At 40.2% G+C, this 11,668-nt stretch overlaps 1 long non-coding RNA gene across 1 annotated transcript; it reads left to right on the top strand.

Annotated features, from left to right (window-relative positions):
- Positions 1-329: 329 nt before the first annotated feature.
- On the top strand, positions 330-10,738 carry LOC117084827. Its single transcript, XR_004437692.1, has 3 exons — positions 330-431; positions 2,086-2,297; positions 10,225-10,738. It is a non-coding gene; the product is annotated as an uncharacterized LOC117084827 (long non-coding RNA).
- The last annotated feature ends 930 nt before the right edge of the window (positions 10,739-11,668 follow it).

Raw genomic sequence — 11,668 nt, 5'->3', positions numbered from 1 at the left:
AGAGGGAGTGACACAGGGATGCCGCGCAGGAGGCTGTGGCAGGAGAAAGAAAGGCGACGGAAATGGTGATCAATAAACTCCATTCATCTCCTACCCTTGCCCACCGGCCCAGATGGTAAGTGGATAATCAAAGATAAACCCACTTAGTAAGTAGATAATCAAAGATAAACCCAAAAGGAGGAGGGGGTCTCCTCAGCTGCTTTTAAAGCTGAATCTGCCTCCTCCCCTTCCTCCCTTGTAACATAGACCCCTCTGGGTGATCCGCTTTGACTGGAGAGGGAACCATGGGCAATCCCGGGAGGCAGTGCGGCCACGCGGAACTCTCTTAACATGGCCGCATGCAGAGCAAGGAGGAGGACCTGAGGCCATCTGCCTTATCCTCCAGAAGCCCACTTGCTGTGTCTGTACCCAGCTTGTTACAGAAACGGCAGGTCATTTTCCTCACCCAGCATCCCACTGGGGCTGGAGCTGGAGGAGGAGCTGAGGGGAAGGGGCAGGCAGTGCCCTCCCACGGGCTGTCAGGAGCAAAACGCTGACTTCCTCGGGGTGTTCTTGGTGGTTTGTTTTCTACATGATTCTTCCCCCTCTATCAGCCATTCTGTTTGTTAAAGGGAGTTACTTTCTGGGCTGGATTTATTGGATATATCTAGAATCTATTTTCTCCAAAGGTGTTATGGCAGATTCCCACTCTTACATTCTATCCTGGGGTGTAAAGAGATCTGAAACGGTCAAGGAAATGGAAGAAATTTAAAACCTAAGAGAAAACTAAGCGGAGTGATACAGGACAGCCAGGTTCTCCCTGAGTCAGATCATTCGCGCTACTGGTGCGGCTCCTTGGCAGAGAGAAGGATTTCTCAAATCCATTCCCCTCACAATCCTGCAGAAAACCTGACGAGCGAGGGTCTCTTATGGGTTAAAAAAGTTTTTTATTTTAATCTTCTCCATTTCCTTAATGTAACACATTCAGCCCATTTGTGAGAAATCCCAGCCATATACGTATCCAAGAGGCAAAGTCTAGATTTGTGGGATCCCACTTATTTATACAGTAAACACTTTTATATTTGGCCCTGGAGATATGACGTGATGACGTGATGATGGATTGGATATGAGGGACTTTTGTTCAGTCACCCCCGTCGAATTGTGAACCAAAAGTAGCAAAAACAAAAACAAAAACAAAAAAACAAAAAAAAACTTCAAATCTGTCCATTTATGTCTGTCTTTACTGATATCATCTCAATCAAAGCCACCATTATCTCTTATTGGAGTTACAATATGGCCTCCTATTGTACATTAGTTAGTACACAGAAATCTTTCCATGGACTTCCATGGCATCTAAAATGAAATCTGAGCTCCCTGACATGACTCCTGTTTGGGCCCTTGTTTTTTTCCTATTGTCCTCTCATGTCACTAGTTGTGTTCCAGTTTCCTGGAAGACAATTTTTCCACAGACTGGGGGTGGGGAGGATAGTTTAGGGATGATTCAAGCACATTACATTTATTGTGCACATTATTTCTATTATTATTACATGGTAATAGATATAATATTACATTTGTAATAGAAATAATTGTACAATTCACCATAATGTAGAATCACTGGGAACCCTGAACTTGTTTTCCTACAACTAGACAGTCCCATCTGGGGGTGATGGGAGATAGTGACAGATCATCAGGCATTAGATTCTCATAAGGAGTGTGCAACCTAGATCCCTCGCATGTGCAATTCACAATAGGATTCATGCTCCTATGAAAATCTAATGCCACCACCAATCTGACAGGAGGCAGAGCTCAGGCAGTAATGTGAGCAATGAGGAGTGGTTATAAATACAGATAAAGCTTCGCTCGTTTGCCCGCTGCTCACCTACTGCTGTTCAGCCTGGTTCCTAACAGGCCATGGACCAGTACTAGTCCATGGGGTTGGGTTCCCCTGCCCTATTGCAGTGGTTTTCTTATTCTTTTTTTCTCAAATATCCTCTAATAGAATTTTGAAAAACTAATATATCCCTTATCTTAGTTCACTTTGTGCTGCTGTAACAGAATACCATAGACTGGGTAATTTATGAAGAACAGAAATGTATTCTCTCACAGCTCTGGAGGCTGCGAAGCCCAAGATCAAGGCACTAGCATCTGATGAATAGAAGGATGAATGTTGTGTCCTCACATGGCAGAAGAGTGAAAGAGAGCAAACGCCTCCCAAAAGCTTTTTATTATAGAAGCCATAATCTATCTATGAAGTCAGAGCCCTCAGGACCTGAACATCTCCCAAAAGGCAACACCTCCCAACACTGCTGCACTGAGGAGTAAGTTTCCAAAACATGAATTGTGGGGGCACATTCAGACCATAACACCCTGCAGCACATTTATAACTTAGTATTTAAATTCTTCATTTATAAGTTCAAATATTTGCAAAGGATGTAATTTTTTGTATTATTATTTTAAATGCTGACTTAAAAAATCACATCACTCTTACATTTATCTAATTGAACTAAAATACTATTTTGGTGCCCATCATTCTTTAAAGTATATAGATGTGATCTTCCCTTACAGTTCCAAGTTTTACATCATTCTTATTTCTCTTTGAACTTGTATTTTTATTATATTTTCCCCACAGAATTTTATACTAGTATAAACTTCTTGGCAATAAAATATCAATATATTATAAATCTTGATAAGTAATTGTTAAGAGGCAAATTTTTTCCAAAATATAGCTTGCAATGAGATAAATGAGGCTTCTTTTTAAATTATTGATGAATCTATGGATTAACATTACTTTTTGCTAGAATAAGACAGTTTCAGAAACAATTTTACTTCTACTTACTGTGTTTTAAAATATAATTGCTGAGATACTTTCCTCACATAAATATAGATATTTATGTATTTATGGAAGGTATGTATGGAAGGTGTATATGGAAGGCAAATATGCATGTTTTAGAGATACTACTCAATTCTTTAAACTCTTTCTGATTTTCATTCCACAAATAACAAAGTTATTCTTTCATCATAAATTATTTTAATGTCTGAGAGCTGACAACTCCATTAAATCCTCCTTTAATGTTATTGAAAGCAAAGAGTTGAAACCCACCCAACTAATCAAATAATTTGGTACCCACTTACTAGAATCATCTGCTTTCTTAAATGCTGAGACATACACTTGAAAGTTTCTACCAAAATTTATCAAATTACTATCTTTTTTTAAAATTGTATAATTCCATTTACATAAATAACAAAAAAAGAAGGGAGAACTAATCCGTACTGGTACTGATGAGGATGGTGGTTCACCTTGGAGGGTGGGTAGTGATTAGAAGGGATCACCAGAAAGGCTTCAGAACTGTTGACCTTGTTCTGTTTTCTGACCTGGGTATTGTTACACAGGTGTGTTCAGGTTGTGGGAATTCATTATGCGTATGCTCGCAATCTGTGCACTTTTTAAAGCTTTTATTTCAAGTTCAGAAGTACATGTGCAGGTTTGTTACATAGGTAAACGTGTGTCACAAGAGTTTGTTGTACAGATTATTTTGTCACCCGGGTATTAAACCCAGTACCCATTAGTTATTTTTTCCAATCCTCTCCCTCCTCCTACCCTCTACCCTCTGATAAGCCTCAGTGTGTGTTGTTCCCCTCTTTGTGTCCATGTGGTCCCATCATTTAGCTCCCACTTATAAGTGAGAACATGCGGTATTTGGTTTTTTGTTCCTGCATTAGTTTGCTATGGATAATGGCCTCCAGCTCATTCATGTCCCTGCAAAGGATATGATCTCATTCTCTTTTACGGTTGCATAGTATTCTGTGGTGTATATGTACTACAGTTTCTTTATCCAGTCTATCATTAATGGAATCTATCATTAGCTTGATTCCATGTTTTTGCTATTGTGAACAGTGCTGCAATGAACACACATGTGCATGAGTCTTTATAATAGAACGATTTGCATTCATTTGGGTATATACCCAGTAATGGGATTCCTGGGTCAAATGGTGTTTCTGTCTTTAGGTCTTTCAGGAATCTCCACACTGACTTCCACAATGGATGAACTAATTTACATTCCCACCAACAGTGTATAAGCATTCCTTTTTCTTCACAACCTCACCAGCACCTGTTATTTTTTGACTTTTTCATAATAGTCATTCTCACTGGTGTGAGATGGTATCTAATTGTCATTTTGACTTCCATTTCTCTAATGATTAGTGACATTGAGCTTTTATTCTTATGATCGTTTGCCACATGTATGAATGACTGTCATTTGTACAGTCTAGTCATTCACTGAGGTATACCTTGTTTAACCTGATACACACTTAAAGGATTGGGAAAACCAAATTATTGCTTATTTCACTAGACCTTTTCTAATATTTATATTTCTTATTAAATGCCTTCGTATTATCACGTTTTAAATATTTTTAATTCAACTTACGAGATACACGTTTACCTCATTGATTAATGGAAAATGTCTGCCATATAAAAGGTCCTCATTGTCAAACCAGTTGGCCAAATCAGGCTTACTTTTTGTCACACATATCTGGCTTCGTTTATTAATCCAAATAAATGTGTTGAGACATACCTCCGTAACAGTCACCTCTACAGATAGACAGGTAACACTCCCAGCCTTACCATTGAAAAACATCCTGCCCCTGTTATTCCTTTTCGGAGTCACAGGGATCTCCCTCAGCAGGAAATGTTTCTTCAGCAATATGTGGATTATGGAAAATTCAAGGTCTTTTAAAAAAAATAGTGTACTCTATGCAGCCATAAAAAAAAGGAATGAGATTATGTGCTTTAGAGGAGCATGGATGGAACTGGAGGCCATTATCCTTAGCAAACTAACCCAGGAACAGAAAACCAAATACTGCATGTTCTCACTTATAAGTGGGAGCTAATGAGGAGAACACATGGACACAAAAAGGGGAACAGACACTGGGGCTTTTCACAGGAGGAGGGAGAGGATCAGAAAAAAATAACTAATGGGTACTAGGCTTAGTACCTGGGTGATGAAATAATCTGTACGACAAGCCCCTATGACATGAGTTAACCCATGTAACAAACCTGTACATGTCCCTGAACTTAAAATAAAAGTTAAAAAAAAAAAAAAAAGAGGCCCGGCTGAGGCAGACAGATCACTTGAGCCCTGGAGTTAGAGACCAGTCTGGGCAACATGGAGAAACCCCATCTCTACAAAAAATATAAAATTTAGCCAGGCGTGGTGGTGCACACCTGTAATCCCAGCTACTCAGGAGGCTGAGGTGGGAGAATTGCTTGAGCCTGAGAGACTGAGGCTGCTGTGAGCTGAGATCGCACCACTGCACTCCCGCCTGAGCAACAGAGTAAGACCCTGTCAAAACAAACAAACAAACAAAGAGTAGTGTATTTCTACTTGTCCCTTTGTTTGGAGTCACAGTCTTTTTGACATCCTGGGCATGTACTGTGGTATGCTTTGAGATAGGTGGGAGATACTTGCTTTTCTCTAGTGAAGTAGAAGGGAGACTATTAAAGGGAACACGGAAGAGAGAAACAGTCTTGTTTTCAGGTCACCTCTACTCAGTTTAGAAGGAGTACATATGAAAGCTGATGAACTGGAAATAGAGTCCCTTAAATCTAAGCATGCCTGTGTATCTCTTGGAAAGTCTTCATGGACCTCCAGATTTGAAGACCAGGGCCCTGTTGCTTTCCAGAATGGTCTACCTTGGGCTGCAGACTGAGCCAAAGTCCTCCCCTACAATAGATCCAGACAGCTTGGGATGATGAGGAACCACCAGAGGTTGCCCCCATCCATCCTGCTCTGGACCTGCCTTTCTTCTCACCACGTCCAGAATACCAGCAGTGGCCACAGGAGGGGGACTGCTGTGGGACCAGTTACTGCTGGATACTCTGGGTTTGGGAGCAGTCATTCTGTTCACTGAGATGGCTCCATCTTCTTGGAATGGGTAAAATGGGGAAAGCGTTGACCTCCTGGCATCTGTATTTTCAGCTCAATATCAACCCAAGGGACTTGCTAATTTTACATTCAATGACTAAGTCAAAATGAGTCAAAGCAGTTGGTTTCAGTAAATGAAAACTTTGCCCAGAAACTAAGTCAAAGTAGAATACAAAATAGAAATGAGATTTTTCATTTATTTATCCATTGACTTGTTAACACTACAGTTTCAATATGCCAGACATTTTGCATAATTATACTTAATCCTCTCAATAACCCTGCAAGGAAACTATTATTGCTTCTGTTTTATAGCTGAGGAAACAGAGGCTCAACGAGGATGGTTATCTTGCCCTGTGTCTCATGGCTAGCCAAGGGCAGGCTCAAAACCACAAAGCCTTGCAGGCTCCACCAGGCTCTGCTGCCCCTGCATCCTTTGCCCACCATGGCCACCACACACAGGCAATGCAGCTGCATCACTAATAAGCAGTTCATGCATCTTTCTTTTTGCCGTTCTATGCCAATTATTTAGACTTATGAGTCATGTCCCAATTAACTATAGAAATTGAATAGCATGGAGAAATTCAAATCGCATGTAATCCCCAAATCTCATTTTGGCCAACAATCTCAGCTTCCTATTCCATAAGGACTTTTAAAAGAGTTTCTAACAAGTGACAGTATTTGACAGATTCTATTTTCACCACCTTGCTTTTCCATCCCTACCTTGGGTAGAGATAGTAGCTTGCAGAAGGGGTATTTGAAAGTTAAACAGCAGGAAGAAAGAGAGAGGAGACTCCAAGGATTTGAATTACATCTGTATAAGATGTAAGATGGCTACTGTGATGTTAGTCCTCACTTTGTTAACTTTAGGTTAGCACCAATTTTAAATTGTCTCCTTAGTTAAAAATGTATAATCAAATGCATTGATGGGCCGGGCACAGTGGCTTATGCCTGTAATACCAGCACTTTGGGAGGCCGAGATGGGAGGATCACGAGGTCAAGAGATTGAGACTATCCTGGCCAACATGGTGAAACCCCGTCTCTAATAAAAATACAAAAATTAACTGCGCATGGCGGTGCACCTATAGTCCCAGCTACTCAGGAGCCTGAGGCAGGAGAATCGCTTGAACCTGGGAGGTGGAGGTTGCAATGAGCTGAGATCGCGCCACTGCACTCCTGCCTGGCAACAGAGCGAGACTCTATCTCAAAAAAAAAATGCATTGATGATAGCCATGAGGCCCAAATGAAACTGCTGAGCATTAACTGAGTTCCAGTTCACAGACAGAGACTGCAGCAGACACCTCTGGTACTCACCTTCTCCCTCCCCATCGTTCCCCCTCAATCCACCTCTGACTTTAGCTGTAGCTGCAGCAGACAGCTCCAAGTAAATGCCAGACTCACCTTGTTCTGTCATTGTCCATCTCAAATCAAGGTCTCATGAGCCTTTCTGCAAGCCAGTAATGATCAGGGTTCTCTGATGCCAGTGAGTACTCTGTCCACACAAGTGCACAGCCCCAAAGTCGGGGGCTGCTGTATGCTAACGCCCCTGGGGCAACACACAACCAGTAGGAAGGGTGTCAGTGCAGAAATGCACCAAACTTCCATACTTCAGAGGGACAATTCTGGGACGTATTTGTATACTTTTCTGTGTCCTGGTATAATGAAGACCCTATTGCCCATAGTGTGACCTCAATAACACACTCGTATATTTTCCTCCTTCCCTGTCTTAATCTGTTTTCTCACTCCTTCTGAGACCACCTACCAGATACACAATCCGCTTCCAAGACCCTTAAACTTTGTTTTTGAAAGAATCCAAACTAAGATCTGGAATTACCAGATATTATATACAAATGGGCCATTCTCCATGGATGCAGCTAAACAAGATAAAAATTAAATAGCAATGCAGATCATTCCAATAAGGCAGTAATTCCTGATTTACAAGTGGGTAAGTCATCAGAGAGAGGGACACGTGCCCCAGTGGATGTGTATAAGAGGCTTTAAGGGGGCTTTTCAAACCACACTCTGAAAATTCCAGTTTATCTTTGTGAGGGGTTGCAGAATTCCCTCCCTCTGAAAGAATCACGGCCTCACCAAGTCACTGTCTTGTCACCAACGCTGATGAAATATGTTGTGTGGGGCACAAAAAGAAGGTTGCTGCAATGACAGCTTTTTAAAGACATCATTTTTTAGATGCAATTTGGTGCTTTACTCAATAGTCTTAGCTATTTTTAATTGCGGTTTAATTTAACTCTGGCCTTTTTGTCCCCATGCTTGGCTTGTTGGAGCTAAATAAAGAGAAAGCCTAAGCGTTTCTTTCTAGCATTTGTGTTGAACTTGAAAAGTCCTTATCACTCCTCCAGGCCCCCTCTTGCTTTCTAAATGAATCAGAAGATACACATGTCATAGAATTGCATCTCTGCTATGACAGCATAAGACTCATGACCTGTTTTTCCATTTTGTCTTTTAAAGAAAAGCAAAACTCTCTTTTCCCAGCAACTTTCTAGTAAGAATTTGCCAACTAAATGTAACTTGGAATTTGCATATAATTCCTTTAGCAACACTCTGGATCCCTGTGAAATTTAAAACTACACAAGAGAGTTCCACATAAGAAAAAAAAAAACTTGCAGAGAATACTATCTTTACTTAGAATAAAACACTGGACACAACAAATTTAAATAAGGCCTTTTGGCATATAGATTTAAACTGGCTTTATGGTAGCCATACATTTCTAAGCATTTTAGTTGCAAGCTCGTGGTTATAGAGAATGCTTAAGCCAGTAATAGTAAAACCCAACACACATGGATGGACCACCGCAGACAATGTTAGTTGATCAAAGCACCCTTTCTCACTGAATCTGAATGCAGTGTCTGTATTCTTCTCAAAACAGCAGTCTGGTTGATCAATGTTCTTAAACTACCAGAAAAAAACTCAGAGAAGAGAAATATAAAATAATATTAAGGCTACAACCATGAAGAAAACAAAGTCTTTGCCCATGTGGAGCTAGTTTCCAGTGGGGGAAACACAAAATAAATTGATAAACACATGCATATTTAATATTTGGAGCAGAGTTATCTAATGACATTCTTGTTCTCTGTATCTCTCCCAAATTAACAGAATAATGATTTTTATCAGGGCACATGGCCTCCCAGCTAAAAGACCACATTTTCCAGCTTCTCCCATAGCTACCCACGGCATAGAAATAAATTCTGATTAATGAGATGTAAGCAGATATACTTTGTAAAAGTATAACCTTTTGGAACTTCCTCCAGCAAGTTTTTTCTAAAAAAAAAAAAAATAAGAGGTGGCAAACTCTTCTTTTTTTCCATCCTGCTGCTGGGAAACTGGATTTTATGGCTAGAGAGACCCAGTAGTTGCCTTGAACATAGAGGATGAGCACCACATTCTATACTCTGTGTTTGAGAATCTGGAAGAATCTTTAGTTCTCAATAACCATGGAGACACTCTACTGGCCCAGGGCTGTCCAACTCCATGCATTTTTTTTTATTAAGAAATAAAAGCATTTCTACCTTATTTAAGCTACTACTCTTCAAGTTTCTGTTATGACTTAACCTAATTTTAATGGATAATTTAAAAATACGTATACATACCATGCATAATATTGAACTAGACACAGAAGGGTGAAATAGATGTCCAAGAGTGGATATCAGTTGATTATAGAAGAGAAGCAGGCTTCAGTGTTTCAAGTGGAACAAACAGTTGTAGATTTAGATTTTGAAATTTGGCAGGAGTAAAAGCACATCTTTTCTTTTGTGTTTTTTTCAATTTTTTGTGGTTGTAGATTGTATTTATGGGGAGCGTCATTTCTGAAAGTTGCAGTGTTTGCACTGAGTAAATTAATGAATGGGTAAGCTGCTATATTAAATTGAGGTATTGTTTGATGTTTTAAAACAGTTTACAGAGCTATAAATTTCCCATTTGCATTGGGTAGTCCAAGGAAACATGTTTCATCTGCATTCTAGCCCTCTTTGTCTTCTTTCCTCAAAGCATCAGCACCATTGAAATGCCAGTGCTGCAATCCTATTCTCTTGTTTTTAAAGCACCAAAGCCAACCTGATTTGCATCTTAGTTGGCATAAATTTGAATATTAATTTCAATAGGCATTGTCTCTAAATCCAGAAAATAAACACAGCCTGCTGCAATTATCCAGATAACTGGTATTTAGGGCTTATGAGTGCCTAAAAGTTTTAAACCTTCTACATTTATACTCAGATTATTCTTACAGATACTCACACAAACTCACTCGCACAGTGGTCAAATTACAGGTTGTGAACTTTATAATGAACTTATTCTCTTCATTTATTTCCAGGTTTCCAGATGTCAAGGTTTCTGGTTTGCAAGATCTGATGATCCAATTTCAGGAATATATTGGTCTGAACCACTTTTTTTTAAAGCTACAAATGACAAAAAAACTAACTTAAAACTGCTTTAAGCTAAACTGAATGTATTGGCTCACTCAACTGGAAAGTCTCAGGGTTGTCTGCCTTTGGGCACAACTGGTCTCAGGTGCTCAAATGATTTCTCTCTCTCTCTACCTTTCTGCTCTGCCTGGCTCCTCTGGCTTCATTCTCAAGCAGATTTTCTCTACATATGGTAGCTAAGATATCCCTGCCAGTCCCAGTCTCAAGCCTATATTTTTCCTGCACCTTAGGATTTCAGAAGAATAAAGACACTCTTCTCTAGATCGATCCCCAGGAGAAAAACAAATTGTTTCTAGCCAACCTCAATCTAGTGCCCAGACTATATGACTGACAGCCTTGCCAGAATCACATGCAGTGAGGAATTGTTCCCAAAATGAAACAATGGGAGTGGTCAAAAAATAAGTAATGAAGGAAAGCATAGTCATTCATTGGATTTTACTGAAATGAGAATGAGATCAACTTTTCACTGGGCTAGAAAATCTGTGTCCCTTCTTAGTAAGTTCAGGCTTCTACTGTGGGAAAACCAGTAGGGAAATGGTGTATACCAGTGCTTCTCAAATCTTCATGTGCAAAAAATCACCTGGAGTTTTGAAAAATGCGTATTTCTGATTCAGTAAGTTTGAGGTAGGGCTCAAGATTCTGTAGGTAGCATAAGTTTCCAGGTCATGCTGATTCTTCTGGTTCATGGGCCACACTTTGAGTGGCAAAGGTGAACCTTGATCACTACTGAAATTCTGTCTGACCCCAAGAGCACAGCTCCCTTTCTTCAGAATTGTTTCACCATCTTCACTTTGCCAGAGCCCATGGATAAAGCTGTCTTTACTACCACCATCTGAGGGTTAACATGGCTAAGGTCCCTGCCTTTTTTAACCTCCTGGAGCAGTTTTACCGGCTTCTGCTTTGGGTATAAAAGAATCCCTAGTGGGCAAGAGCCTTCTCTGTGACTGGCACCTGTCGAAGCTGATACACTGTGCTGAGCAATTAGGCCTCGTGGCTATTTGACTGCCTTTCAGTTTGCATTCTCCTAAATAATGGAGAGTTTAGAAAAACTGTACTACTGATAGTGCTACTTTCTGGACATACAAAATTACTTTTTGCATAATTTACACCAAATTCATAAGTCTTCCTCAGCATCTGGATGTTCCTGCTCATTTAGCATGCAGGTGTGTAAAAGATGTATCAGACCTTCACTGGGATGCTCTCCAGACATCATACCCATCAGCCACATCCTGAACAATGAGAATTTCATCTAGGCTTTCACACAGGGACACGAGAACGTGAACAAGTGGAACAAAGCATTATTTGGCTGAACGTTACACTTCTGTGCCTCCT

The sequence above is a fragment of the Trachypithecus francoisi genome, unplaced genomic scaffold, assembly GCF_009764315.1.
Source record: "Trachypithecus francoisi isolate TF-2019V2 unplaced genomic scaffold, Tfra_2.0 Lachesis_group1, whole genome shotgun sequence".
Lineage (NCBI taxonomy): Eukaryota > Metazoa > Chordata > Mammalia > Primates > Cercopithecidae > Trachypithecus > Trachypithecus francoisi.
Note: the sequence above shows the minus strand (reverse complement) of the source record. Positions and strands in the feature narration are given on the sequence as shown.